The sequence below is a fragment of the Alexandromys fortis genome, unplaced genomic scaffold, assembly GCF_014885135.2.
Source record: "Alexandromys fortis isolate MF-2015 unplaced genomic scaffold, M_Fortis_MF-2015_v1.1 scaffold_22, whole genome shotgun sequence".
In the NCBI taxonomy this organism is placed as follows: Eukaryota; Metazoa; Chordata; class Mammalia; order Rodentia; family Cricetidae; genus Alexandromys; species Alexandromys fortis.
In genome coordinates, this window is record NW_026067900.1 from 944,894 (window position 1) to 952,746 (window position 7,853).

General features: G+C 44.0%; 1 pseudogene; it reads right to left on the minus strand.

The window, feature by feature from the left end:
* Positions 1–4,074: 4,074 nt before the first annotated feature.
* Positions 4,075–4,175, minus strand: LOC126491785 (uncharacterized; annotated as a pseudogene).
* Between the last annotated feature and the right edge of the window lie 3,678 nt (positions 4,176–7,853).

Below are 7,853 nucleotides of genomic sequence, written 5' to 3' on the forward strand. Positions count from 1 at the left end.
TATGTGTTAATAATTTATTTTCTATTATAAAACTGTATTTGAATTTGCAGCTAAGGATGTGCCTGGTGTGAAGGGTTCAGGCCCCTTCCTTCCCACTTTGTGCCTCCCACCTCTTGTCTGCAATTTTACCTCAGTTCTCTGAAAATAGAAGACAATATCTGCAATCCTGAGCACAGTGTTGTCCTTCTTCCTGGAATGTTCATTTTTTCCCCCTCAATGTGGCTTTCTTCCAGATATCACACTGTATTGCAGCCCTCAGACCTGGGTTACAGTTTCTCTTAACTTTTTGGCTTTGACTTTGAGATCTATCTGCCAGTGATTTGTGAGTTCTTTCCCAGCTAAGGCTTAGTTTCAGTGACTGGCACATGGTAAACTTCAACAATATTATGGAAAAGTCTGTGTGAGGCTTTTGGGGAATGGCTTGGTACAGCTTGAAGACCTAAGTTCAATTCCTAGCCCTCACCTCGTCTAGATAGCGTGTGCTCCTCTGAGAAATGAGTTTTTGATTTATTTGTCAAATGTAATCAGTCAAACAAGGACTCATTTCCTGAGCCCTCCCTTCTGGCTTTGTATGGATTAGATGCAGCCAACACCTACACCAGGGATAAAAGACAGGAGCCATGTTGGCCTTGGTATGTGTGACTAGCAAGTTTGGGTTCAGGCATACCCTTTTTGCAAAGTGAATTGCCTAGCCGAGCTACTCTTTGCTTTGTTTGTGTGTCTTTGTGTGACACTGAGATTATTAATTTTTTAAGATTTACTTATTTTGTGTGGATGAGTGGTTCCCCTGCATGTATTTCTCTTCATCACCTGTGTGCAGTGCCTTCAAAGGCCAGACAAGGGTATCAGATCCCCTGGAACTAGACTTGCAGACAATTGTGAGCCATCATATGGGTAGTAGGACTTGAACCCTGGTACTATGGAGGAATAACTAGTGATCTTAGCTGCTGACTTTTCTCTCTAGCCTCAACACCGGTGTTATATCCTCTGTTTCTCACAATTCTATTCCAGTGCTAGAAAGGTAAAGACAAGAGGATCCCTGGGACTCATTGGACGGCCTGTCTTGGGTGAGCTGCTCTTGGCCAATGAAAGATGCTGTCTCAAAGGAGGTGGATGGTGTTCCTGAGGATGCTACCAGAGGTTGTCCTCCAGCCTCCCCATGTACATATGCATGCAAGCATGCATGTACACACATACACATCTATACACATGGATAAAGAAAACCATATGAATGAGTTCTATAATGCCCTTTTAAGGCCTGGGGTGTAGCTCAGATGGTAGTCTGCTGGCCTAGCATTCGTGAAGACACAGCTTACTACCCAGCACCACATAAACTGGGTGTGGTGGCACAAGTCTGCAATGCTAGCACTTGGGAAGTGGAGGTGGCTAGATCAGAGAGGCTACGCAAGGCTCTTTTTAGATATGTAGAGAATCTAGGCTAGCCTGGAATGCATGCGACCCTGTCCAAAAAAAAAAAAAAAAAAAAAGAACCTACTTTTTATAGAATTGCTGCTGAAGTTTAATTCTCTGAAGATTTTCACTTTTAGATCTTGACTTTTAACTTGAAAGAATCTTTCTATGGGTCTGGATAATGGAATTCAAGCCAGGAGAGGACCTTAAGTAGCACTAGGCCATTCATACCTTTGGTGAGAAGACCTTGCTGTAAATAGAGTGCTACCGTGCACTGCGTGACTTCTACTCATTACTGATTTAACAGCAGGCATTATCTCCTCTGTAAGTCAGGAAACCAAAGCCAGATGTCAAATGGAAGAATCAGGGTCCAGCCAGTCTGTTATAGTTTAAGTAAAATGCTGCAGGTTCCCCCGAGGGGTGCAATGGCAGAAACACTGCAGGTCCCTGAGTGGCAGCAATGGGCAGTGGACCACGAGACCACAGCAGGCCATGCTGCAGGTCCCAAGACTACGCTGCAGGTCTCCGAAGTGGCAGCAGGCAGCAGGTCCCAAGAGCAGCCAATCCCAGGCAGGGACTGTGCAGTTCCTTGGAGTGGCTCCAGCGGGCCACAGAGTCCTAGGCAGGGAGCTGCGTGCTGGGTGAGAGACCTCCTTGGGGCAGCCAGTCCCACGAGGAGAGAGAGAGAGAGAGAGAGACAGATGAATGGGCACACCATGAGACCACACCACAGGTCTCCAAAGGTAGCTGGTTCTGGACAGGAAACCACAGGATAGGTGAGAGACAGACTGATAAGCACACCATGCAGAGTGAGGTTGGATATTTATTTAGTGAGTTATGGGGAGGAAAGGGGAAAAGGGGAGAAGAGGTGGACAGAGGAGGGAGTGGGCCTGGCTTGTCTCTTAAAAGGACAGAGCAGACCATTACACAGTGTCTTTGTCCAGCTCCTCAGAGAACCTGCCAAATGATGAAGCAAATGAGTCTATGTTGTGTGCTAAGATTTATGTTGGAGGGTGGGTAAGATGACACAGAGGATGGAGATCCCTGCACTCAAGCCTAAAAAACTTGCAACCACAACCTGGACCTGTTGACATGGTCAAAGGGGAGAACTTACTCCTACAAATTGTCCTTTGACCTCTTCCTGCTTCAGGAACAATTCTGAAAGTCCTACAATCTGTGGGTTACTTGTGCACAAAGGTTCACTCATTGACCAAGTTCTAGGCAGGCTCCTCTCAGACTTCTGCTTTCCTGGGCCTCAGCCTTCACCTTCAGACACTTGAAAAAACACACATTTTCTCACAGTTCAAGGTTTAATTGCTGGAATGACTCTATTTTTATTCAAAATACCTGGCTAAGAAAACTCAGTTTCCAAAAAGGGTCACTGTTTGTTCCAGCTACCACCTGAAGATAGAGTCCCTGTCCCCTGTTTCCCAGTCTTGTTGGGGCAGGGGTAAGAGGAAAGTAGGAGTCTCACTTGATAAGGCATTAGTGCCAGTTAGCAAACTGGATGGAATTCACGTGGAGCAAAGACCTTTTGCTTCTAATGATTTTCCATGCTCCTGACTCAGCCCTCCCACTCTGTCTTCTCCCACCCCATCACCTCTGCCCACATCCTATGGAACTCAGCTCTTTCTCTGCCCTTGGCAGCCATAGAATACAGTCTCTCCTGGTGCCTTAACTGCTGTCCAGCTGTGTCTGCCTTTGTCACACACATCAATCCAGTCAGTCCTGTGGCCCTTGAGTTCCTTGTTTTCAAAGCAAAGACTTTTGGTTTGCATTCATTTTGCAGTTCAAGGAGCTGTACATTTAAGGTTTGCACAATTTTCCTGTCTGCATTTTAATCTTTAATGTAAAAGCTGATCCCAGAATAAGCCCCAGAAAATCCTGATGGAGGATAATTTCAAAGTTGCAAGCAGAACAGGCTGAATACTCTGACATGCAGTGACAAACACAGAAACACACATAAAGACTGGAAGCGCAAAGGAACAGAAATTTGGTGCAATTAGAGGTGCTAATATTGCAGACTTTCTTTTAAAAAGACTCTGTGGGCTGGGGAGATCAGTTGGTAGAGTTCTTGCCTAGTGTTCTGGGTTTCAGCCCAAGCCCACAACCAGGTGTGGTAGCACATGCCTCGAATTCCAGCACTTGGGAGGTGGAGGCTGGAGGAGCAGAAGGTCGCATTTTCTAGACTTTCCACCTATGAAGTCATGGATCATATCCTTTTTAAAGCGCCCTTTCTTTCATCCAGTGCAAGTATTCTGGAGTCAGTGCAGGCAGCACATGGGCTGCAGCTTACTCTTCCTTATCTTTGTGTTTTTCTGGTCATATAAAAAAAGATAAAACTTGAAATTGTTCTAGATATTTTTTCCTATTCTGTTTTGGGGGTGTGACTGCTCCTTCACACAGGGCAAAAGCTACGTTCACATCAGTTCGTTTGAGGACCCAGTGCAGAATTCAAGCAAAGCCCCAGCTTAGCATAGCCATTTCCAAACTTGAGGGAAAAAGAACAAAGATCCACTGCAAATGAATGAGCTATGACACAATCAATGCTCTTTCCAAAATGTTTGCATTCTGCAACTGTATTTACATGTACATGAATGCCTACTTTAGGACATTTTAGGTGTCTCTCTGTGTGTATGTTAAATATATCAGCACAATTTAAAAAATAATATGGACTACTTCACAGAGTTGAATGTCATCCTTGCACAGGAGCCAAGCTAATCTTCGCATTGTTCCAGTTTTAGTGTGCTGCCAACGTAAACACAGCTTGCTGCCTTTCACCAGGCAGTAGAACTGCAGGTACAGCTGTAACACAGTTCACTTATGCACTTACCAGTGGACTGGATTCTTCTGGTTTCAACCACTGCACACGAAACTGCTACATTTTTTGTCTAAATGGCTATAATTTCTCTTGGAAGTGGAATTGCAGAGTTATTTCTTTGTATTTAATTGTGCTCCAAAGGGCAGCATTTCTCCTGCCCACCAGCATTGTGTAACAGTTTCAATTCCTCAGTCTAGCTGCCATCATTGGCCTTCTCTTGACAGCCACCCCAGGAGGTAGGAACTGGATTTCACTGAGGTTCTGCTTTGCACTTCCTCTGGGATCTGATGCTGTTGTGCTATTTATACATCTTTTCCTTAACTATGAGTGCTCTTTAAAAAAAAAAATGAAGGGGCTAGAGAGATGGTTCAGAGGTTAAGAGCATTGCCTGCTCTTCCAAAGGTCCCGAGTTCAATTCCCAGCAACCACATGGTGGCTCACAACCATCTGTAGAGGAGTCTGGTGCCCTCTTCTGGCCTGCAGGCATACACACAGAATATTGTATACATAATAAATAAATAAATATTAAAAAAAAGAAAGAAAAAAATGAAGCCATACTTTATGTATAGCAATACAGTTTACACATTAAATAAAACTACATAGTAAAACAAAGGTTACTTTTTCTAAGTAAGTCAATGCAAAAATATATTCAGTGGTTACTCATGTCTAATTCTTTTTTTTATTTTTTTTATTGTATTGAGAATAAGAAAAAAAAAAGTTTCCGCCTCCTCCCAGCCTCCCATTTCCCTCCCCCTCCCTCCACTCTACTCCCCCACCCCCCTCTCTTCTCCCCCTCCCCCCACTCCTCTCCCCCTCCCTCTCCTATCCAAAGAGCAGTCATGGTTCCCTGCCCTGTGGAAAGTCCAAGGTCCTCCCCCCTCCGTCCATGTCTAGGAAGGTGAACATCCAAACTGGCTAGGCTCCCACCAAGCCGGAACATGAAGTAGGATCAAAACCCCTTGCCATTGACCTTGGCTTCTCATCAGTCCTCATTGTTCGCCATGATCAGAGAGTCCGGTTTTATCCCATGCTTTTTCAGTCACAGTCCAGCTGGCCTTGGTGAGCTCCCAATAGATCAGCCCCACTGTCTCAGTGGGTGGGTGCACCCCCCGTGGTCCTGACATCCTTGCTCGTGTTCTCCCTCCATCTGCTCCTCATTGGGACCTTGGGAGCTCAGTCCAGTGCTCCAGTGTGGGTCTCTGTCTCTATCTCCATCCATCACCAGATGAAGGTTCCCAGTGATGTCTCCTGGTGCCTCTCATGTCTAATTCTTATTGCACTGATGGTCAGTTGAATTATAAAAGAATGCATGGTGGTGGCACACACCTTTAATCCCAGCACTTGGGAGGCAGAGGCAGGAGAAACTCTGAATTCAAGACTAGCCTGGTCTACAGAGCAAGTTCCAGGACAGTCGGGGCACACAGAGAAACACCCTGTCTCAAAAAAGAAAGAAAGAAAGAAAGAAAGAAAGAAAGAAAGAAAGAAAGAAAGAAAGAAAGAAAGAAAGAAAGAAAAAGAAAGAAGAAAAGAAAATGAGAACCATTATAGATTCAACTTTCTGGATATTGAAGTAGCACATACATCTTTTTTTGGAGTAATGTCTACTCAAATCTTCTCTTATTTTGTTAAAAACTTCTATTTTATGTGCATGTGTGTACCTAAGTGTATGTAGGTGTATTCATGCAGTGCCATGGGGACCAGAAGGGGGCCTCAAATCCCCTAAAACTGGAATTACAGGTAATTGTGCTCTTCTTGATGTGGGAACGAAACCTGGATCCTCTGGAAAGAACACCAAGTATTTTTAGTCACTGAATCATCTCTCCAGCCCCCTTGGCTTTGTTTTGCTTTGTTTGGTTGTAGCTTTATTTATTTGTTTGTTTGTTTATTGAGATAGGGTCATGTTATACAGTTCAGGCTGGCCTGGAATTTGCTAAGTGCCCCAGTTTATCCTCAAACTCCTGATCCTCTTGCCTTGGCATCACAAGTGCTAAGACTACAGGTGTGCACCATCACAGCTGGGTCCTCTGCCTATTTCTTTTATATTTTAAATGTATTTTTTCTTTATTGAGACAAGGTTTCTCTGTAGCTTTGGAGTCTGTCCTGGAACTCTATAGATCAGGTTGGCCTCAAACTCACAGAGATCTGCCTGCCTCTGCCTCCCAAGTGCTGGGATTAAGGTGTGAGCTAACACTGCCCAGCTTCTTTTATACTTTAAATATTAATTTTATTTTACTTCATATGTATGGGTACTTTATCTGTATGTATTTATGTGTATCATGTGTGTGCCTAGTTAGAAGAAGGGGGCCAGATTCCGTGGAACTAATTTCGGGATCTGATATCATTCTATTTACAGTTGAAGTCAATCTTTGTGAAAAACCAGTGAAGACTTTTTTTGGGCCTTGTATAATTTTATTAATGATTTGGTCCTCCTTCCTGGTTTTTCAACCCTGTCCCAAGCATTCAAAGCTGTTATACGACATAGGGACAAGGTGTGACCATCAAATCTAAGCTGGCTTTGTAAGTCAGCATTCTGACCTCCACCAAGAAGCTAGTCCTGGGAAATTTACATACCTCTATCCCCACCTCATCGTTCTATGACCTTAGCTTCCTCCCTCCACCATGTTTTCCATTATAACTGAGGACCAGCTTCTAACATTGCTACAACTAATTCTTTCCAGTCTTGTGGAATAAAGCTGTTCTGAATTGCCCATGAATTTAACATCTGCTTCACAAAAGGTAAATGCATATCATATGAAACCATTGCTTCCTCAAATTTCTTCAAATCTAACATTTCTACAGGGTCCCAGTTATCTTCTGTATAACCTTGGGGGTGTATATCATCTAGTGGTCATTGTTGAAGGGTAATGGAATAAATTAAGGTTGGGCCACTCCTCTTCAGTTTATATAATGCAATAGTAAGGTAGGTTCTGCTCTAAACTCCTCTGTCTCTGTGTGAGTATTTATCTTAGTTTCATTATTAGGTATTTCTACGGTTTATATCTTCTCAGTCAATTTTTCATATTTGGCACAGATGTCAAACCACTTTTAAAGGATAAACCATGAATTACCAAACCAATAGTGATTATAATGGACATTTTGTCAGTCCCGGGTAAGTCTATTATCCCTTCATTTAATTTTTCCATTTTCAAACCATCCATTGTGGAACCATACAGAGACCTAACTCCCTGCATTCTAATATTGTTCCTCATTTTTAACGTGGGTAAAAACTCTTTTTTTTAAAAAAAAAAAACAATTCTCCTTTTCAGAATTCCCAGACATCTCACCAGATCTGCTGATAATAACAGTGAAGTGTGAGGCTGGATGTTACTGTGCTGCATGGCTGGGCAGAGAATATGGGCAGTGCATGGCCTGGCGGGGAATACTGCCACTGCTCACATGTAGCTGGGATCTGAGAGTGTGTGGCAGAGGCAGCAGCAGTGGAAGCAGTGTTGAGGCAGCCAACCTGGTATGGCAATGGCCTGCGGAAAGGGCCCAGGGGAAGCCTACAACCTACGGGGAGAGGGAGCAAGCAGTCTGCAGCTTAGAGGTGTGGGGACATGCAGAAGAAGCCCACGTGGCGGGAAGCAAGGGCTCAGAGCTGCCTGAAGGGCAGAGCCAGCTG